This window comes from Cydia splendana, chromosome 9, assembly GCF_910591565.1.
Source record: "Cydia splendana chromosome 9, ilCydSple1.2, whole genome shotgun sequence".
Lineage (NCBI taxonomy): Eukaryota > Metazoa > Arthropoda > Insecta > Lepidoptera > Tortricidae > Cydia > Cydia splendana.
The window spans coordinates 10,574,030-10,598,511 of NC_085968.1; the positions used below are offsets into that span (position 1 = coordinate 10,574,030).

General features: G+C 37.8%; 1 long non-coding RNA gene across 1 annotated transcript; it reads right to left on the reverse strand.

Annotated features, from left to right (window-relative positions):
• Positions 1 to 11,914: 11,914 nt before the first annotated feature.
• LOC134793502 (uncharacterized) lies at positions 11,915 to 24,272 on the reverse strand. The gene is made up of 4 exons (XR_010144557.1): positions 24,147 to 24,272; positions 21,683 to 21,792; positions 13,965 to 14,101; positions 11,915 to 12,253 (listed from the first exon to the last, which is right to left on the reverse strand). It is a non-coding gene; the product is annotated as an uncharacterized LOC134793502 (long non-coding RNA).
• Positions 24,273 to 24,482: the final 210 nt, after the last annotated feature.

A 24,482-nucleotide genomic window follows, 5' to 3' on the forward strand; every position in this document is an offset into this window, starting at 1 on the left:
AAGCATCTTATTACATTATTATTTTATTCACGTCCCAGCTTGTCATTGACTTCCAGGATATAGGTATATTTTACCTTAAGGTACGTGTTACCGAGTGCCAAGGCGATAACAACTTGATAAGAATAACCGAAGGTACTTTACAACAGTTAAAGTTTTATCGCGCAGTAGATTAATTACTATTTTATTGCTATGCTTTCGATAGATTAGCATGTAATAAGGATTGCTAACTTATAGCTGATAAAACAGTCAAAAATCTCGTAAGGTTTAATTAATATTCATAAGTGATGAATATACCGACGAACCGAGTGATTTAAATAAAATATCCATAAATCAATTTAATATCATCCTAAGTAACGATGACTTTGATGGATGTAAAATTCATCGGTTTAACTAGCCAAATAAATTTACAAAACATAATATATTTAGAATAGGTAGTCAAATAGTCATAAAAACATAATACTCGTTTTCATGTTAAATACGTTTTATTATTGTTAATCAGCATTACAAATTTCAACACAAGCATTTCATTTGGAATATTTTGTGAGGAGTCGTGTTGTGTGACTTGAGTGTGTGACACAGTGTATCAGTGCTGTAGGTATACTTTTCAACAAGTAGCTTATTTTTTGGAGGATAGGCCAGCCCCCAATGTATTCACTGATATCTATAGATCCTAAGGAGTCCAGTCTAATTCATCCGGTCATCGCCGGCAGGGTCAGCTAGATCCCCAATTCCCACTGGTTTTCAGGCTCCCACTGCGTAATGGTAGCTAAAGTTTTTTTTTACTGTTCCTACTGTACTTAACGAAAATATATTGCAAAGTTAAACACGAACCTTCGTCAATCCGTAATCCCTGCCCCTGTCCCTTTTCCAGGCCTTCAATCGCGGTCTGCACAGGAATTGAATCAAACCTCACTCGAACAAATAGGTCACGAGAGAAAGGATGTTGCCTTGAGAACGTTCCGAACTGCTGGCTCTAGTTTTTGACGCTACCATCAGCGCCGGACAACGCTCAATGTGAACACGACCGTAATGTCAGGGGCGTTAGACTGCTTTGATATTTCGTGCTGAGGGGTTTACATTCTTAAATAGTTGAATCTGAACTTCCAAGTTTGATGTGAAGGCTTGGCATATGAAAGAAGACAACTGCTAAGATTAGCCTAACATTTAACGATACTGGCACCTTCTTAAAGAGAGGACTAACAAACAAACATAGTTCATATAGAAAACCGAAAAGGGTCTCAATAATGAAGTAAACTGGAGCGTAGATACACGTCCACCTGACCGTACACGACGGGAAGAAGTTGATAACTCGAGATATTCTATTGAAGAAATTTGAACTTAAAAATAAAATTACGTGAGGTTCCAATATCTTCAATTTTTTCCCGCCAGTTATCATCTTCTTCCCGCCGTGTACGGTATTTAAGTATTTAGATTGGGATAACATTCAGTACGTGGAATGAGATCGTATTTAAATTGGTAGTTTAATATTAATTCACCGCCCATTACCTTACCCCATCTGTAAGCAAGTCCTCCTCATAAATCCTCAAGGGTACCTTTTAGACCTTTCAGATTAATTAATATCCGGGCCAATGGTACCTTACTCGTAAGGGCCGTTTGAAGTTATTTACATTTAATTTTATTAACAGAACTTGAAATAGGTACCCGTTTAATAAAGGAAGCTTTAAAAGATTAAAGGTTAACCCTCTACACAACCGAGCATTTAATTCTTTGAGAAAAAATAATGCTTAGGTAGGTACTCTACCTACCCTACGGTTTTCAACGGAGTTCTAATATGTTTTTGAAGCATTTGTTTTACACACGGTATCAATATGTATGGTAAGATATAAGTATTATGCGACAGTAGAATCAGCAGCAGAAATACTTTATAGCGAATGCTTAAAATTTAGTATTAACTAGATATGTACCTATAGGTAGAGTCGCATTTTGAGGACTTCGTTTGCGTAGTTATTTTATGAGCTGATTGAAGAACTACCTAAGTCAATATGAGATGACAGGTATCAGTCATGTTGACTTAGGTAGTTCTTCAAATTTATTTTTATTAATTCGACGACAAGTTTAAGTAAAATGCAATACGAATCCAGGATCAGACAAATATAAAACAAGCAAGTTCTTAAAGTAACCAATGCTAATCAACCTGAAAACCGCAATATCCGAAAACCTTCTCAATTTTCCCGTTTGAATTTGATAAGCAAGCTAACTGTAAGCCATCAACTGCGTAAAACGATAAAAATCAGACATGGCAGTCACGTTTGCGAGGCAAAACAGGTGTTTGAATTGAAAAACACAACTTCATCTCCGTACAATCCCTGTTAAGCCTGAGATTCATTCACCTTTTGACACGCACAGTACAGAAAACGCCTTAAATAACGTACCTTAGGGTATAATGACTTACAGGAGTGAAAATCCGATAGTTTTTATGTGATAAATTGGAACACAGCACGTTATTTGATACAATTTGTAGGCACTGTACGCGCGCGTGCGGATGGCGCGGAGAAGGCGAGAGGACTGAGGGAGGGCTGCCCTCTTTGAGAGGGCGGGAGGGGCGAGCCTCCATACCATGGGAGCATCGCAGATTACTTAGATTTGGTATACACTGATTGCTAACTTAGATTTTGGTGGTAAGTTATTTTATACTCTGATACAATTAAAAGAACTTTCGTCTTTATGACTTATGTAACTAATCATAAGTCATAGCCGTGTGTAATATGCAAGTTCTTAATGTAAATTTAGGTAACCACTAACCAGTATACCTACAACTACATAATTATATTAAACCCTTACAGGGTTTCTGGAAAGAACAGTACAAAACTTCAACAGCAAAACATCAAACATGAAAAAGAAAACGGGATAATATTCTTAATGTCATATTTTTATCATACGATCATATAATACTTACTATTTCCCGAATTTTTCAACATTTTATTAGTTAAGGCAATCTTTCCTAGACCTAGTTTCACTCTGCATCATTAATTAAAGCAATTTTTATTTTTTATACAAGTAATATTTATCTTACCCCTAACTTTCCTAATAGCGTATAAGAGCATCAATGTACAGCGTCCAACAACCAGCATCCGCTCTCGCATTTCCTCGAATTGTCTCTCACATAGTACAGGTACGAGCGAGGTCGGCGACTCGCATCGTGCAGCGGTGCATCCCGGGCTGCAATCTGGAACACCCTGGTTTCTGCACCATTCGGCGGTCTGACAGACTTTGAATTGGGTCAATATGTAGGCTCAGACCTGTCGAGGCTTTTCAAGCTTTCCGTTGCACACTTTACGGATGAGGCTTCTTCGTTAATTAGAGGAATGGAATGTTCGAATATTTGTAGTTCAATAGAAGTAGAACAATCTGATGCTGCATGCCTTGCACTAGCTGCAGTTGCACTTTGCACTAAACTTTGGTAAGTAGGTAACTTTATCATTCTGAGATTTGATGACTAAATTTTATGCGGCGGGACACAATATTAAAGGCAAGCCTAATCTATAACAGATTGAGTGTGTTTGAAAGGTTTATATACTGTAGCAATAATTGTTTCTTACACATGGGACTAAAGTTGTTCATACCTACCTCTCGTGCTTTTGATTTAGATCTGACAAGATTCCAAATTGACTGCAGCGATGCATGCCGCGCTGCAAAATGGAACACCCTGGTTTCTGCATCATTCACTCTGAGCCTGGCTTTGAATTGGGTCAATCCAATATGTATGTTGAGGATTTTTTCATGCTCTCCGGTGCACTTTACGGACGAGCGTCTTCTGAAATGTTCGAATATTTAGTAAAAATCTTAGCTTGGCCCTCTGTAATATATTTAAGGTAGGGTAGTTTAGCCGGTTGTCGGCCAGTTAAGCAAAATTTCGAATTCAAATGTATTTTATGAACAATATATTCGACCAATCTTTGTCATTTTGTGATTTTTAGACTAAAAATATAATATACTTACCATGTTTGTATCAAAATCCGTTATTAATTACAACGTTTTGTTTGTATAATTAAAAATATGAAAAAGTAGCAATTTAGCTGGTTTTCGGACACTTTTTTTGGTTCTCGGCCGCTTTTTAACTAGTTGTCGGCCGCTATTATTTATGTTTTTAAATGACTCTTATTTCACTATCAATAGGAATTATTTTTGAATAAAACAACAAATATTCAATGGTACAATGTATTACATTAAGGAACGTTAATGGGAACTTTTATGGTACCTACATCTCGTAAAGAGTTTTCCAAAACATACTCAAAAATATTAAAATAAGACATTTTGTAGCCTAACTAGCAGCGTGCGTAAGTCCGGAGGTTTTTATGGGTCGGTAACACCCTTGAAGTTACAGGCATCCATAGGCTACGGTAACTACTTATCACCAGTAATATTTACCATTCTCTTTTCGGTGAAGGAAAATTTCGTGAAGAAATCGAATTAATTCCAATACACACATAGGTGGAAGGTCAGATGGCAGTCATTTTCGTAAAAACTAGGCTCCTATGAGTCGTGACAACGCTAGGAAGATCATGAAGACGTTACATTAAAATAACGAAAATTCTTCGTCGCTGATAGTCAAAAACTCATCTTCTTTTTGAAGCATCTTGTTAATATAAAAATAGTGTAAAAATTATTTACTTTTCAAGGGCCGAAAACAAAATAAATTTTACTTGTTTCTCGGCCGTCATAAGTTAGCTAGGCCGAAAACTAACTTTTTATAATCCTGTTCTTGGCCGCCAAATACAAAAGATTTTAAAGCAGATTTTAACCAATTATTTGTTAATAAGCATGCGGCCGAGAACTAACTACATGAATTACTTGGATACAAATAAGTATTATTTGAAATATTTATTTTGTTGGCTGTCTTTTAATAGGAAAGATTAATCAATTAAAAATTACGTGCCTCAATCCTGTTCTCGGCCGGGCGGCCGAGAACTAAATATCTTTACGAAATTGCATTTAGTTACCCGACCATCAAATTTAATCGACTTATATAAAAAAAATCGTACATTTAAATCATAATAACATAAATTCAACTTATCCACAATGCACATTAACATCAATAATGGCCTCAAACCCACGAAAACAATATTTTTACTTACCTTGAAAAAATATTGAATCACAATTTTTTTTACAAATTTGTCCAACATCCACACTTGCTAAATTGCTTTGGTGCACTGACGAACCAATCAAAACGTTATCAAGCTAACAAATTTAGGATATGTCAATGTCAACTTAATTTATCCGACTACCCTCATTTTTTCAATAAATACGGTAAAGTTGTCATGTTATTACAGTTTTACTACGTAGTGGCCGAGAACCGGAGGTGGCCGGTAAACCGGCTAAACTACCCTATAGTAACAGCACCAGTCATGGGACATTTAAGAGGAAATTTGGAGTATTTATGCTATTTCCCTTGTACATGTAAATGGTCTTCCGCTTAGCGTGTTAAAAGATGAAAGTCCTATCCGCCTTTCATGTTTTAGGCTTGTTGTATCAAAGATACTGCAATGAGTTTCCACATAATTAACAAATTAAAACTATGCTTTTTTTCTCCAGTCATGGACACCAAAGCTCCAGTAATGGGCCCCCGGTAATGGACGTGGATCCAGTAATGGGCCCCCTATAATGGACATTGCTCTATCAGTATAAAATATTGAAATGGGGAATAAGTTATGGCAAAAAAATAAATTTTTGGTATAAGCTTTTATCGCTGAATGTATTTTTCTTTCCACAGCCAATTATTATTGTATTAGATTCATCGAGACAGTTCTAATATACCCAAACACAATTAGTTAGGGTTTATTGCGATAGTTCCCATGGCCACCTCCTGTCTCCATCATCAGATCAAGTCCATGTTATCATAATATTGCATTATCATCCGATTTGCATACTTAATTACGTACTTACACAAAATTTCAACTGAATCGGAAATCGAAAAGTGGGTCAAATTCAGCTACCAAGATTTGACCCACACTAACTAACAAGGCAAGTTAAATAAAAGTTTGGAAAAACGATATTAATTTATCCTAAGTCCGAGAATACCTCCTGGTTGACATATTTCGTAACTACATTTTACTTCTGTATTGCTTAAAACATGAAATTATGGCATGGCAAGCATCATTATGTCAATTGTCCCATCATAGGAGGTATGCCGTTTTACAGCTCCTATAATGGGATTGGGCCAAATACCACTAGTTTTTTACATCTGTGGAGTCACAACATAGTGTGTTGTATACCTTATCTCATGGTAAATGCAATTAACAAAACACATTCTAGTTTTCATCAAGTATTAATTAATTAAAATTTAATAAATTAACTCACCTCTCTTAGCGAAGTTGTTAAGAATTTTTAGTGATATTTTTTTTCAGTGGCACGACAACTTTGGGGTTGACGCACATTTCTTAAAAAATAACCGAATTTAATAAAAATTCAAACATAATCAGCTCTAGGACTCTTATTTATGATAAAAATATATCCAGTGTTTATAAACTACTTTTATATACTTATTTTAGAGGAATTGTGTTTTTTTGTCCCATTACTGGTTCCGTGTCCATTATAGGGTATACTACTATATATAGGTAACTACTTAATATTTGACCGAGGGAAGCGCAAAATTTATTTTATATCTCCGGATGTTCTCCTCTACAGGTCGCATTTCTCAATCGATTCTCGTACAATTTTGTAATGGTTCCATAATTAACTATAAAGTATTTTTTGTCCATTCAGTTTTTGGATTTTTTTTCAAAACGGCGGAGCTCATGACTTCGCGAGTTCTACAGCTCTCAGAGCCACTAGATCATACTATCTCTACTACTAATACTGTACTGCAAAAGTTACTTTGTCTGTCTGGTTGCTACTTACATTTTCACGCTTAAACCGCTGAACCGAATGGAGAGTTTGAGGCCCGAGGAAGGACACAGGATAGTTGTTATCAATCAACACCATCGTCATCCCACGCAGACGAAGTCGCGGGCAGAAGCATAGTGTACATATAATATTTTAATATAGTCTACTTTTTCAACGTTACATTTCTGGTTGTCGACAAGCCCCATTAATCTCTACCCACTCGTGACTTTGCTCGCGACTCGCGACTAGCCTGGGAACACCGCATACGTAATTCGCTCAGACACTAAATGTTATTATTATCAGCTCCTAAAACAACAACCTCCTGAGTTCCCGAAGCATTTGTTTTATTTTTTATTGGCACGTATTTAACCGGTCAACTAATTAATTGAATTTGGGTAGTTTAAAATAATAGAAATGGGTACTAAAATTAATAGTTTGGCAACAAAAACGGAGCCTTAAAATATATCAATATGAGTTGTATTTTAATGCCGTTACAGCTTTTGTTTATTTTTAGGCAGGTATAAATATTTTTTTGGCAACTGAATTATTATATTGGCGACTATTTATGAAGCACATTTTTAAAAGAAAACGGCTATCTATTAATTTAAAGATGACGTTCTTTTAAAATATTTTGTTTGGTCACTACACGGTCAACCTAACACGCTCCTCCTCGCTTCGCTCGTCGTCGCACCTATCTTTTGACTCTGGCAGAACACAGTGGTAACTATTGAAATTAGTAAATAAAAATTTTACACATTCGGCGCGGCAGCGCAAAACCCAAACTTACTGCTAGTGCTATACGAGTCATATACTTCCCGTATTGAGAAAGCCAGATTTGGGGCACGACCTACATTTTCCCGTACCATGTCCTGACTTTAAAGGTCCCTACAGACCTGGAATGTAATCGATTTGTCATAAAAGTCATTCTGATCAATAGATTATATCTTTGTGTATATACAGCTGCCGTCGACCGCGGATCTATATAAAATTAAAAAAAGATATAGTCGTTTTTCAAAACCCTTAATTTTACGGGAATATACTTCCCTTGCCGCACAGGCCGTATATAACACTAGTGATGGGATACAAAGAAATCGATAACGACTTTTATAATCGACCAAATATTTATTATCGTCATCGAGTCTGTACGTAATCAAAACAAATATTATTCATCCTCATATAATTATAAACAGTTTAGTTTAGTTTTATTTTAGAATAGTTTGTATTAGTTCAAAATTGTAATTTTATGTTGTTTTTGGGCATGTTTTTGTACCATATATATAAATAAAAGTAAATTATAAACAGGGGTCGGACTTTTAGAGTAGGTAATTTTCAATATAGATGTCATACTCTTGAATTGTCGCATTAATAAAATGTCGTATCGACGCGGAAACGTGAACAACGCGCAACACTATGGCCAATCTGAGCGCTGTGTACCCGCCTTTCGGTGCGGTACGGGGTGATGGAGTACGGACAAATAGTACCCGTGCCGCGCCAGAGAAAAAAAAATACCTTTCAGTGCGTTACGCAAAAATACTTCCCGTACATTTTTTCTTTTGAAATAGAATATACTTGAAGTAAGAATATCGGGAGTATAGTCATCTTTCTCTTACTCACACGGGAACATAGGAAAACCACCGCCGAACCGGGGGTAAGACAAGCTCAGATAGCTGCCGCACCGGCGGAATGTCAAATACGGCCAAATGCTTCCCGTAACGCAGCGAATGTGTTAAAGTCCTAATGGTATAATGGCCATTAGGTATTTCATGATTAGGAATTTCGACTATAAGTATAGCAAGTATAGTAGGGTATTATTGGTAAATAAATTTGTGGTGTTTTGTGGATTAGGAAATTTGTCAATTTAAAGTACTAGGTATGCATATGTTTAAATTTAAATTATTTAAAAATGGAGTATTTAAAGCTTATATCTTAGGTATTCTGTATATGGACAAAATATATAAACAACCAAATTTTATGATCGCTTTACAATATTAGTTGCCAACTTATTATTTTAGACGCCAACCTATCAATTCGAGTTCCCTATAATTTTTTTGGGTGGCTTGATTTTGCTGCCAGTTTTTTAATAATATGATGCTTAAATTTGAGGCTAATACTTATAAATTTATTGGTGCTAAAATATTAATGCACAGCCAAATTATATTATTATATGCCCAGTGAAAGTTCCTGTTTAATATTTTAGTTGCCCGGTTAATAATAAGCCTTTTTTATTTTAGAAGCGTCTATTACTTAAACAGTAAAAGTTTATACGTAATAAAATGTTGAATAGGTACAATTTATTGTGCATAGAGTATCACGAGTTTATTTTTCATTCAAACAAATACAGATATTTTTTTCTTTCGGAGCGATTATTTCCGAAAATATTAACTATATCAAAAAATGGTTTTTGAAAGACCTAACGATACCCCACACTATTGGGACAAAGCAAAAATATAAATTAAAAAAAAAACATTTTGTATGGGAGATATGTACTAACCAGTTTTTATTTTACAGTTCTGTCGCAATGCATGATTTAAGTATCCATGCCAAATTGCAGCTTTCTAGCACTAACGATCACGGAGAAAAGCCTCGGATAGACAGACAGACATGGCGAAACTATAAGGGTTTCTAGGTGACTACGAAACCCTATAAGGACCCACTACGTATTGTATAATCTTTAAAAAAAAACATGTTTTTAAACTTGTGATGCTATCGCAGATTAATGTCATGGTCAACAGCCAAAAAAATACCCGATGAATAACTTGAAAAGAAGTAGGTACACTACTTAAGGTAGGTACTTTAGTTTCTTAGTTTAGGACTTGAATTCGCCTAAAGTGTACGTATTCCATTTTCCTATGAAAGTATACCTATACTTATATGTACCATAATAATATAAATCAGGTTATATATGATATGAAACTGAAAAATTACTTAACCTCCTGAGACCCAGAAGCAATTGTTTTGTTTTTGAAATTGGAACCCTTAGTTACACAATAAAAGTTTAAAATAGAAATAGATTTTTCTCAAAAATGGACGGCAAAGTCGACTTTGCCGTTTAAAAAATAGGTTGCGAAGCGCGTAGTTTATGGTCAGTCAAAAATTAAAAAGTTAAAAACATTGCAGTCTCGATTTTGGGACTGCAATGTTGCATACAAATTCCATTATTTGTCGAGTTCCAAACTTTTAAAAGTTGAAATGGCCATATCAAATGAAGGCACAGGCCCATTAAACAGCCAAACAGATGATTAGTACCGCGACTATTTAGCTGTCTCAAATAGGTTGGCGTATTTTCGGCAGAAAAATACACTTCTATTTTTTTATTAAAAAAATAAAAAGGCGGCAAAGCTAATTTTTTCAATTGTTTCTACTTTTTTCTGTGAAAATATATACGTAAGAAAGTTGCTTTTGTAAAATATTTCTATGATATTTATATTTCTTGCACCATTTTTGAGAAAAGCACTATATATGACTCGGCTGGAAGGCTACTTGCTGGCTTCGGATTCAATTAAACGGACTCCCAAGGTCGTCCGTTTAAAACGAATCCTCAGCCTGCAAGTAGCTACTTCCGAGCCTCGACAATAATGTACTATTGGAATATGTCAAAACAACACACCAGGGGCCTAATTCGACACGTACTTATCTGACATTTGAAATCCACTTCATATCCTCAGTTGATTGTATCGCATGTTCGTCGAATCGCATTCTATCGCAAACATGCGATCGAAAAAATAAGTAAGAAAAAATCAACTTTGTTTTATTACTACTATACGGTTTATTATAACTTTGAACTCGGGGTATGTCGGTTACGTCGGTTTGGTTTCGTTGTCACCTAACTGTGGATTGCTAATGTCAAATTTTGACAGGTGTGGATACTATCGCTAGACTTTTTTGTCCATGGGCTTGGGCACCATCTTGGAGTTTTTGACGTGCGAAAGGGTATTTTATAGCATAGAGTAAAGCTTTTTTTTTTAGTATATACGTTTACAGGAATTAATGACATCTTGTGAGCGATAGATGAACTAACGCGCTATTCACGGTGCGGCGGCGAGTAGTGGAACTATACGTGACAATTTCCATCAATCAAAAGGGGACTACACTGTTGATGGTCGATAAAGGCTATTATTAATTTTAATTTTAACAGCACGAACGCCTTATTGACAAGCGTTCTTTTTGTTAAACCCACACCTATACGTCAAATAATGCTCGCTCCACACATTCACCTATGAACGCTCAAAAATGCTTATTCACGTTCATAAACCAAGTTGTACTTTAACCATATTTAGAAAAGTCCGTTTTTTATTACTGGGTGGAATTAGGGATGAAAATCCCGGAAAAAATCAAATGCTTATCGATCATTTCACAAAATTTAGTTTTTCCGGTTTTTTTCCAGTTTAGGATGACTCATGTTAGACCGGGCTGTGGCCGGGCCGGAGCTTCCGGAGCTTCGTTTTCTATGCAAAGCGTTATGTCATCACCATGCAGGGCTCGGGAATGGCACGGTGCGGGCCCGGCCCGGTCTTGCTATGTGCAAAGCCCTGACCCCTCGGAGTTTCTTCACAATTTTCACTATGATATTGATGCATCAAGGTGATTTGTTTACAGTACCTATGTTTACAGATGGCCTACCGCAAAACGCGTTAATCGAAATTTCGTTGTCTGCCTCTCTGTCGATCGAATGGCCAAGAGTGATAGGCCCTGGGTTGTGCTATTATTATTAACACTTTAACTGTCCCTCGCCTTCACTACTGACATGGACCGATACGTCCGTGCATTACAGGTAATGCACAAATACAAATAGTTTGACGGTGCATGTCATGTAATGCACGGACGGTAACGCCCTCTACGCAGGGTTTTGCGTAATATTGCCTATTTCCTGCCTCAAACTACAGTGCGACAGAAACCAGTAGAAAATAAATGAGGGCGCCACTTTCTACGTTACTATCCCTTTTTTGACGTAAAATGCTTAAACATGGCAACAATTTAGTATTGAATATTTATAGTTCCAGTTTATTTAATTTCTACTATTTTATGTCGCACTATACCCAAAGGCACTAACTACTGAAATAATACAATAGTACTCTTTGTATATATATTTTTTATAATAAACTGAACGGGCATTGGCTCTAGTCACACCTGATGGAAAGTGAAAACAGAGCCTAAGATGATGGAGCTTACCGGCTCAGTAAGTAATAGCCTATTCACTCTTGCTTTAAAGAGACCGAGGTCAAATTTCCCAGGAAACACAGATGACGGAAGCGCATTCCATTCCTTAATCGTCCTTACCAAAAAAGATGAGGCAAATCGTTTTGTGCGGACAAATGGAATATTAACAACGAACGGGTGCATTCGCTCCTCGCGCCTGGACTTCCGGAAAGGGAAAGCTGGGATCAGGTCGTGCAATTCTTTTGCGCACTCCCTAGAAACACCGATAGACATGTAACTCGTCGGCTATGATATGAACAAGACTTTGTAACTTTGATTTGACAGCCATCGCCAAAAAGTATATGAGCCCGGCGCTCTATCGAGTCCAGGGCTGCCAGCTGATACTTGGCGGAACCGTCCCATAGGTTGCAGCAGTATTCCATGCACGAAGGGACCTATGCTTGGTGCCGCCTCACCTTAAATATTAGGACATCAAGTTTCTTGGCAGCAGTCCTGGACTCAATAGTCGACCCGAAATTTAGGTTGGATTATTATTGTTCTAATACAAAGGCCGCAATGAGATCATAGAAATGATCATATATATGGAACCCTATTTGATAGCAATCCTACAATTATGATCATACACGCCAAATTTGTTAAAATTGTGTGTGGTACTATACAGCACGTCCACGGATGATTTTGTTATTTCTTTTGCGGTACATATTCATGAAAAGAAATGTACTTTTATGTACTTATGTTTTTAAAAAATGTACTCGCACGGTTTTGGCATAGCGACATACAGGTCGTGGTCGTGCTGGGTAGATACTGCCTGGCACGACCACACTATATTTATGGTTAATTTAATGTCAAATGAATACAAAACAAATGTACTCAAATTGTACTATGTACAAGCACATCAAAATGTGACAGTCATACTGCAAAAATCGCTGCCATGATTAAATAAGAGCACCGTGAACAAAGTTTTGTACGGTGCTCTAAAAAGGTGAACCTAAGGGCTGATTTAGACGGCGCGCGAACTCGCATGCGACTTTCATTACATTTTTTTTGATCGGCTGGTTGAAATAACTAAAATCTCATGAGAGTTCGCGCGCGCATAATGTCTAAATGTGGGATCATCAATGTAAAGGGACCTTATTGTCGATGGCGTTTACGCCGCACTGCGACGAGCAGCGTTGTATTTGTATCGGAGCATCGTTTATAATGGCGGAAACGATGCCACCAGCCGATTAAAAAAAATATAATGAAAGTCGCATGCGAGTTCGCGCGCCGTCTAAATCAGCCCTTAGGTTCACCTTTTTTAATCATGACAGCGATTTTTGCAGTATGACTGTCACATTTTGATGTGCTTGTAGATAGTACAATTTGAGTACATTTGTTTTGTATTCATTTGACATTAAATTAACCATAAATATAGTGTGGTCGTGCCAGGCAGTATCTACCCAGCACGACCACGACCTGTATGTCGCTATGCCAAAACCGTGCGAGTACATTTTTTTAAAACATAAGTACATAAAAGTAGATTTCTTTTCATGAATATGTACCGCAAAAGAAATAATAAAATCATCCGTGGACGTGCTGTATAGTACCACACAAAATTGTTGTTATTACACCATCATCTGTAAATATGTAGTTAGTTAATAAATTTGTGTGTATGCCTACTAACATTCGTTGAAAAATTAAAATTAAAATGACGAAATTGATCCTTTGTTGGTCTTAAATCAATTTAATTTAATTTTTAATCATAGGGTAATTAAATAACAACAATTTTAACAAATATGGCGTGTATGATCATGATTGTAAAATTGCTTTCAAATAGGATCCCATATTATATTAATATGATCATTTATATGATAGTTTAATTAATTGCCTTGTATTTTTTAGAAATCATAATTGCCCCAATGAGGGTGCCATTGGACGGTCGACGCAGTCTTAACTAATAACATCTTATTGACATACATTCTTACATATCAAACGAGAAAGAATAAACATTTTTTTTAATAGGTAGGTAGGTAGGTAGGTAGATAGGTATATCTTTCTTTGACGTGGCTGCTATAGTCTTCAGGATTTGATTTGCCGTGTGATCATCGCTTTCCGGTTGCAACTTGATGCCATCGAGGAATGTCCATAGTATATATATGAAAAAAAAAATTATAATACCATTCATTGTATGACAATACCTTCTACTACTAGAGGGCATTCCGGGAGTGGGCAGTCAACGTTAAAAAATGTTCAAACGCTGGAAAGTGCAGGGGTCAAAATGTCCATACGGAACCGGCTGTCTATGCAACTAGACGTAACTAGACGGAGCCCCGCTTCGCGGGGCTCCTATTTCTCGGCGGTTTGCCCTTCGGGCATCTGAAGCTACCTAACGAACCTAACCTACCTACTTTTTGCCACATAGACAGCCGGTTCCGTATGGACATTTTGACCCCTGCACTTTCCAGCATTTTAACATTTTTCACGTTGACTGCCCACTCCCGGAACGCTAGAGGGCACCTTTAACCTTCTTTTGGCAGTGATAATAATATATCCTTACAAAAATAGGTTAGGTGTCTAATTGTGTATCAATGATATTTTCAGTGGCTCATCTCTGTAGCTTACTGTTATATATATACTAGCTTTTGCCCGCGACTTCGTCAGCGTGGAATTATTAATTTAGGTAGGTAGCTATTATTTTATTCAATCAGTTAAAGGGTGATTTCTTGAATGAAAATAACCCTTTGTCGTTCCCCGGGAGTCAAACTATCTCTATTCTATGGTGTACTTTCGTTTGGGCCAAATACCTTTTGCCAAATTTCACTTCCCAACAAACTTATCGCAATAGTTTCATTTCCCAAAGGAACCTTTAGCAAAGTTACACTTCGCATATAATTTATTTGGTCAAATTATCACTTGGCATGATTTTACTTTGTCAAATGTTGTTAGGACAAAAAATTATTTAGCAAACGATTTTTATTGGCTAATATTATATTCCAAAAAAGCCGTTAAGTGGGTTAGGTTAGGTTTACAGAAACGAAATGCTACTAGAAAAGTGGGTTTGTTTAGGTTCGAACTGCGATCCTCACAGAACCGAACTGCTATCAGAGAAGTGGGTTAGGTTAGGCTAGAACTAAGACCCTTACAGAAACGAAATGCTACTAGAAAAGTGGGTGGTTTTACCTCCTTTTCTACATAGTGCACCATCTACAATAATCTTTCACCGGCCCCCATAGAAATCGGTATTTTTTTTCTTAAAAATTATAATGTTTATGGTTCAACTAATCACATCCGTAGGGGGAAGCGGGGCAGCTTGGTACACCTTTTTTGAAATCGATTTTAGGCCTCAAAATGAACTCTAAACACTTTGATACATTACATGGGACACTTTGATACATCGTTTTGGGGTACTTTGGCACGTGAATCAAAGTGCCCCGTAAGTGTTTCAAACTGCCCCGCAGAGCACACTTTACAGATCAACTCAGTTAGCTGACCAGTAGTAAACTTTTTAAACATTACAAAACGTCTATTAAGTGCGGTGCTATTAGAAGCTACTACAGTTATGTCAAAAATGCATTTAATTCGGTCGACCGCGGTGCTCTATTAGCAGAAGTAAAAAAAGAGCTACCAGAACTTTACAAATACATTTGGCAATGCTACGGAGCACCTTCAAAATTACTTTTTGGAAATGATATTATCTTGTCAAGTATGGGCTGCCAACAGGGAGATCCGCTTGGGCCTGCCATTTTTAGTTTGGTCATTCACCCCATCATCTCTAGTCTAAATTCAAAATTCAATTGTTGGTACTTAGATGACGGCTCCCTTGGCGGAGACGCACTAACCGTACTACAAGATATACAATCTATCATAGATAAATTTTCGAAAATCGGGCTTGCATTAAATTTCACTAAATGCGAAATTTTTATTCCAGATCACGTTCCATTGAATACAAAAATAGATATACTAACAAATTTTAACGCAGTTTTACCTAATATTTCCGTTCATTCAAAAACATCCCTCACCCTTTTAGGCTCACCAATTTTTGACGAATCAATCGCACCCGTCATTAACTGTAAATTAAATTTATTCAATAATACATCAGACCTCCTATTTAAAATAAATCCCCATATGGCTCTTTTCATCATTCGTTTTTGCTTATTTACACCCAAATTTATGTATTTACTCCGCAGTTGCCCAATTTGGAAATTTCCGTCCATCCTGTCTTCCATAGACTCCTCCCTTCAGGCAAGCCTTTCCAAAACACTGAACATTCATCTCGACAATAGTTCATGGACCCAAGCGGTTCTACCCATAAGGCTGGGTGGACTGGGCGTTCGCACTTCGGCCAGTTTGGCTCTACCCGCGTTCCTGTCCTCAGTATACGGCTCGCTATCTCTCGTCGGTATTATTTTAAACCTTCCTCAGATACCTGACGATGAGATAGCGAATCTAAGTGAGGCCAGGGAGGCCTGGTGTGAGTCGTGTCCGGGTGAGGACATCCCAGTCGCCCGTCACATTCAGCGGGCTTGGGACTCCCCTCCCTTAAAAGCAGCTCATACCACACTTCTTCAGGATAGTCCGGACGACTTCGAACGTGCCCGAATTCTAGCCGTATCAGCCCCCGAGTCGGGCCATTGGCTACGAGCACTCCCTTCCCGTCAAATAGGCACCGTTTTTGACCCAAGTAACTTGAGAATAGCTATATGCTTAAGGCTTGGGTCCAAAATATGTGTCCCTCACACTTGCGCCTGTGGCAAAAACGTCGATCAGCTGGGCCGACATGGCCTTTCATGCCCCAAAAGCGCCGGCCGCCTATTTCGCCACGGTACCATCAATGATTTGGTCCGTCGGTCGCTTGCCACCGCGTCTGTGCCTGCGATTCTCGAACCCGCGGGCATGGCGAGGGACGATGGCAGGCGCCCCGACGGGGCCACATTGGTGCCGTGGAACTAGGTAGGGCCCTGGTGTGGGACGCAACGTGCGTAGATACCTTCGCACAGTCCCATATCCAGGCGACCCGCACCCAGGCCGGCGGCGCGACTGACCAGGCCCAGGTTCTCAAGCGCCGCAAATATTCGTCCTTACTTAAGGACTACGAGTTTGCGGCGCTCGCGGTAGAGACACTGGGCCCTTGGTCAGCCGACATGCAGGCCTTTGTGAGGGCCCTGTCGGGGCGGCTGATTGACGCCACAGGGGACCTCAGAGCTGGCGCGTATTTCTCGCAACGAATCGCCCTGGCGGTTCAGCGAGGAAACGCCGCCAGCGTAATGGGTACCATGCCACAGGCGGACCTGCTAGAGGGGGTATTCTTTTTATAATTAGGTTTTTATTTTATAGGTAAGTTTCTTTTATTTTAGTTTTAATTTTAATTTCTTTGTAGTTTTAGTTTGTTTTAATAAGTTATTTTATATTCAATATGTTACATTCGTAAGTTAAAGTTAATTATGTTTGTCATGTTGGTATATAGTTATTTCAGCGTTTTTTTACACGAAGTAAAATAAAAAGTGCTGACAACCAGTTATTAAGCAGGTGCACTAAAACTACAAAAAAATGAAATCAGTGTCAGTTTTTCACAAAAAGCTACTTTGGTTGTTTTAACTTTTCTTTGTCATTTTTTTTTTCTCTTTGTACGTTCGCACTATTCAGTAAAAAAAATTTCAAAACAAAAAAACTGGCAGGGGCACTTAGATACACTAGAGGGGCACTTTGACATGTTCAAAACTGCCCCAATCTTTATTGTACCAAAGTACCCCAATGGTCAAATAAATGAAAAATAATTTATTAAAAATATACTATTAAGTATTAAGTACTTTAAAATAATAAGCTTACTCTATTACTGAATAAACGTACTAAGCGCTCATTATGATGTTCATCCGGTAAAAAAATCAAAATCATAATTTATTTACTATGCGACCGCGGAAACACGTTTTCACGCACTAAGCGGCAACGGCTGGCAGGAGAGATGTGCCGAAGCTGGTACCTCAATCACACATACAAAGCCACGTTTTAGTGTTGCAGAAGGTGAACATAAGTTTTTAGTTAAGGAATTAGTGTGGGTGTTCAAAACTGCCCCTTGTGCCTATCTGCCCCGCTTCCCCCTATGCGTAAAACATAACCAAAATGATAAAAATACCAAGGTCGGGATTAAGTATTTCAAATAAAACAAAAATAAAAATATCTATTGGTATGTAAACTGTATGCCATGCAATGTTATGCTTATTTGACTAAATAATACTTGGTAAAATGAAACTTGTCCAAGTAATTATTTGCTAAACAATAACTTGCCAAAAAAGACTATTGCTAACTGAAAAATTGCGATAAGTTGTTTTGCCAAACATTTTTTTGGGAAATGATAATTTGGGAAACATAGTTTGGGATGTGATACTTTGGGAAACGTTTTTGGCCCATTCGTTAGTAAACCCTATTCTATACCCAACTAAATCGTGCACCAGCGCCGGTACTACACCGCGCGGGCGGGACAGTTCCTATTGACAAAGTTTGATGTGCAGTTGGTGTTAAGTCCCCATACAAAACACCACCCCTTTAAGGGATGATTTCTGGAATAAAAACTATCCTATGTCCTTCCTCGGGACTCAAACAATCTCTATACCAAATTTCAAATAAATCGGTTCAGCGGCTTAAGCGTGAAGAGGTAACAGACAGACAGACAGCCACACTTTCGCCTTTATAATATTAGTATGGATGGATATGCACTAGTTCAAGGACGTGTAAGGGCCATTTTATTTAAAGTTGTCCCATACACTTTCTTTTTCATATTTGGGATTTTTTATGTTATTTCTACTCAGAATCATGAGCTTTTTTTGATCGTAATAGGAGAAAAAAAGTGTCCCGAAATTCCCATAAAATTTTCGATCTTTACATTCCGTGACTGCCATACAAAGTCTATGAAAAATGGTACCGGAATGGAAATAAAAACCTTGGCACACTTTTTTTCTTCTATTAGGATAGAAAGAGCTCGTGATTCTGAGTAGAAATAACATAAAATTTCCCATATTAAAAAAAAAGTGTAGGGGACAACTTTAAATAAAATGACCCGTAAGCGATAAGATAGAGATTCCGTGTCGGTAAAAGAGATAGATAGGTATATTAATAGTTGATCGCTGGCTGTTCACATTGCACGAGGACTCTCTTTAAAGTACTATGCCTTATGGGAAACAGTCGAAGAGATAGCTCAGATCCGGAAACCGCTACCAACTTTTAGTATGTTGTTGCGCATGGTATTGGGTCTCCAAAACTGCCGGGAGACAGCGGCGCCGGCCACCTACTTCAGGCCTTCAGCGGAATGATATCATCAAAATGACTCCCGTCTCGTTGCGAATATTGCATATTGCACCCAAACTATGCATGGCACATACACGTGTGGGGTATTAAATGAAAGCTAATGAAATATTCTATACTTCATTTATACAGTGTGTACCAAAATATACAACAGTTTAAGAGCTATTTACAAAATAAACAAAATGAGGTAAAAAAATATTCGATTATTTGGATTTTATAACCAAACCACAAGTCGGACGTTAAAGAAATGTACCACAACATTAAAGATGACATCTCAAGCCATACACTGATATCAAAAAAATCCAAATTTGACCAAATATGTGGAAATTATGAAATGAAATGTATTATAAGTCACCTAAACATTGTTTGCAGAAAAAAAAATGGTTTAAGAGCTATAAACACAGGAATACCATTTTTTATGAAAAAAGTAGGTGTATATCGATTTTATAGCTAAACCACAGAATAAATGTGTCGCTTAACTTCAAACTCGGGTAAATCCATTCGACCCTCTCAGCAAATATCTACCCTATTACCTTTTCTTAATACCAAAATCGCATAATCTGACAGATGGATTTACCCGAGTTTGAACTTAAGCGACTCAAATAATAGTACTATCGTACAGAAAGGAAACTTCCTACAAAACCGAAGTTTGACAGCGGTTCAGGGTCGAATCATGCTATCCCTTTCTAATATATGGCACTATCTCTTTCTGCTATTTAGGGTTGTCAAAATTCAAGTGATTATCTTATCTGTGGTCGTGCATGCAAAAGGAAGTCAAGTGGTGCCAACCCTAATAATTGCTCGGAGCAATGCTGAGCCGAGCGGAGCCGAGTTTGGCCGAAGTCAGGAGTTTCGCACCCCTGGCTAAACTAAAAACGTTAATAAAATGTTGCGTATAATATTAAAGAAACCAGTTATTCAACTATACATTACAATTTAAATTTTAAATTTCCGATAAAAACTGTGAAAGTTGTAGAAAAAAAAACTAAAGCGCGCCAACAATTCTATTATTTTTGTATTTGTATTTGTACAATTCTATCTTAATGCGCTCTTATTATGCAAAGAATTGTTCTAATTATCGTGTATTAAATGAAAGGACATTACATAAAATACATGAAAACGACATTTTCGACTGGAATCTTAATTTATAAATTGAATTTGCTTGTTAAACAAGCAAACGAACTGTACCTTCCTCCTTTGATAGTTGGTTAAAATGTGGCTTTTGTCACCTGGGCTACAAACACGAATGAATTGACACCTCATTTATTAAATAAGTTCAGTAGTTTCATGTAAACAGTACATGCACGCATAGACAGCAAATTCTGCCGTAGTCGAGCAAAAGATTAAAATTAATTAGACCTTTATTATCATTGCCTGGCACTACAAATATAAACTATAAACTCTGTGCGGAAAGAGAAGAGTCGTGGAACATAAGGGAATCAATACATTCTATGAGTCGTCTCTCTCCGCACAGACTCTAAGAGAAATAAAAAGCAGTAGGTAGTACATAATTTCTCTAACATTGAAACCCTCAGGCCATAGAGTAACTGTTAGGGGCTTAGCGGGCGTCGCCTCTATGAGTTAGCAAGATGCCTTATGGAGGTTTCAAATGACCAGAGGGCTGACCTGTATGTATTTCAGAGGATCAGAGGGAAAATACTGCCAGCCTTCACAGCCTTGAAGCCCTTGCAACACTCAAGATTCCACTTTTCGAACTACTCGCTACGCTCGTAGTTAAAATTTGCTTCTATAAAAGGCTAATCGAGGCTGAATGAAGTAGATGGTCGGCGCCGCTGTTTCCCGGCAGTTTTCGAGACCCAATGCCATGTCCAACAACATACTAAAAGTTGGTAGCGGTTTCCGAATCTGAACTAAATTCCCATAAGGCAGTGCACTATTACACTCTTTACTCGCAGCGATAAAAGCTGTCAACGATAAAATCGCTCAGCGGTAAGTACTCGCGAAGCGATGTTCGCTTGGCGGTCGGAGAGACCATGCAACTAGAAAAAATAGTCGTATTGTTTTACCACATCTATATCGATATTACTAACGAACCTCTGTAACTCGAAAAAAAGAAACTGTATTTCTACGTTTCTATAATTACCTGCCTAACACGAATTTTTAATGCGTTTTTAAGACGAACAAAAACCTACAAGAACCTCTCTAAGTCGATGCCCTCTATAAGACGAAACCTCGTTAACACGAAGTTTTTGGCGTTTCCCTTGAGATCCGTGCTATCGAGGTTCCATTGTACTTCTATTCTGTGACTAAGGTTACAATACTTAATTCACGAAGGCTGATATTTCCTTGTAGACCTTATTAACCTTAAATACAGTGTTTAAAACGTCAAACTCGTATTCGACCACTCGCTTTATAGCCGGGCGACAAAACTATCAGAAGTAAGTACCAGAACTATACTCGCTTCTCGCTGCTCGCGCGCCAACTCATTTCTTATTTTGTAGCTCCAATCGCTTCTCGCTCATCGTTCTTGGTGAAACCAGTGCCAGTCCATTGAACCTTAAAAAATAATATATTATATTTACATTTATAACAGGAGGTACTATAAATATACCAATTATTTTACACTACTGAAAACTGCAACTAAAACGTTCGATATGTTTCGGAAATGTTTGGGCACAGTCATTTATTAGGTCATTACCTATGAAATTGGCGTTTTGTTCGGAGAATTTCAACGAAACACGAATTTCCATACAATTAATTTTGCGGATATTTTTTTGATGGCTAATTCAAACCAAACAAAATTTTTCCAGTAATTTTTGACACCTTTAAGGTATGTTTTCAATATCTCCATTTCTTGAAAATTGGTACCATTAGAAAAATATAAGTAATTTTAATACTCGAACCGACAGCACATGAAAAGACCTATTTTCAAGGCTTAATTCTGAACACTTAACAATAAAAAATAACAATTAATTGCTGTCAAGCAGTTTGGCGAAATCATATTGTAGTTTTATTGTAATTGTGTATGTACTTTTGTAAAAAAAAAAAAAACTAGGATCAGACTTATATCTATGAACAAAAACGCCAATTTCATAGGTAAGGACCTAATATAAGGTCAAACATGCCTCCCATCACCCATCCAATTAAATGAAATGTTCCGTATGGTGTATGTATAACTGTATACAGGTGTATAAAGACGGGCCAATAACAACTGCTTTGTAGGTATCTATTGTTTTATTTTTGAAGATTCTCTACCTAAACCTACGTAAAATTGACACCAACTACGCCATTTTTGGTACTAGCGTCCCGCCCCGGCTCCGCACGGGTTACACAATACCTTAACAAATTATACACCTAAATCTTCCTCAAGAATCACTCCGTTGATAGGTGAAAACCGCATGAAAATTCGATCCGTAGTTTTTGGGTCTATCGCGAACAGACACACAAACAGACGCGGCGGGGGACTTTGTTTTATAAGGTGGAGTGATTATATACTCGCTGTGGCCAAGGCTTTGCCCGTGTGGAATTTGGTCAATGTCTCTTCCTTCGTCTCTCCCCACCCGGGAGGATATAAATAATAAATAATTAAAAGCCTAAGCCCAAACACCTATTAAATACTTGTCATGGACAAGTTCCCTACACACACAATTAGGTTGCTTTGTTTCATCACAGAGTTCCTATGGCCACCTGCTGTCTCCATCATCAGATCAGTTCGACAGTACCATAATATTATTGTATTGTCATCAGAACTACATACAGCTGCCAATTTTCATGACGCTACGATCCTTGGAAGATGGTTAAATTAGTTACCTTAGATTCCATTACATAGTTAGTTACATACAGGTCGACCTAATAAAAGCTTTTTAAAAAAAATACTATCATCATTCAGGCCTTTAACATCTTGACAGATGATTTATGCAGCGTCTGTAAGCGAGGAACAACGTCTCTCGTGGCTGTATAAGCCAATGCGGGACCGGCATTTGCGACCGCATTTGTGGCAGTTGAAGCTGGGAGCCATGTCGGCATCATCAGGTGGATTGTGCCTCTTTACGCGTTTTCGGGAAATGTTTCATGAAACCATGCTTTGTCGTGGAAAAAATATACTATAAGTACCTGTATATAAAAGATTTGAAAATCTTTGGACATACCTACTGTACAGTAAATAATAAATAATCGTATTTACTTTATTCCTCTTCAACTCGATACCTCTACCCTTTCCCGAGATAAAGGGTCTTGACATACAGACGGACGGACGGACAGACGGACGGATGGACAGACGGAAAGACAGATAGACACACGGACGGACGGACTCACAGACGGACAGACGGACAGACGGACAGACGGACAGACGGACAGACGGACAGACGGACAGACGGACAGACGGACAGACGGACAGACGGACAGACGGACAGACGGACAGACGGACGGACGGAAAACGAATTGATCCTTAAAGAGTCCCGTTTTTTCCTTTTGAGGTACCGGACCCTAAAAAATTACTTCTGCTTATCATAGCACTCTTCCTTTGGACATACTGTATACCTAGTAAATAATAATACTCGTATTTACTTTATTCCTCTTCAACTCGATACCTCCACCCGTTCCCGAGATCAAGGGTCTTGACAGACGGACGGACGGACGGACGGACGGATACACGGATAGACGGACGGATAGACCCACCGACAGGCGGACGGACAACGAAGTGATACCTAAAGGGTCCCGTTTTTTCATATCTGTAGTTAATGCAAATGCTCTATTTGTCAAAGTAAATAAAATCTCTTCACACGATCAGGGTTTTGGGGGACAAAAACATGGAAATAACTTGGGTGCGCATGTTTTGGATAGATAACGAAATCCTAAAATACAGGCGGATAACACAAACAACCTACACCATATCATATTTAAGCAAATACCTTAATTAGTACATTTTATGTTGTTATGTTACTCTTGCGTAGGTATTTATTCATACTTTAGTAGCTTTCTATAAATAAGATCACTATTTTTTCTCTTGACATGTTTATTTTACTATTCGAAAAACATGACAGCGTCAAATATTTAAAAGTCGAAAAAAGTATATAATTACGTAAAAAGGCTTAAGATAATTAAGAAAAAACCGGACAAGTGCCAGTCGGACTCGCCCACCGAGGGTTCCGTACTTTTTAGTATTTCTTGTTATAGCGGCAACAGAAATACATCATCTGTGAAAATTTCAACTGCCTAGCTATCACGGTTCATGAGATACAGCCTGG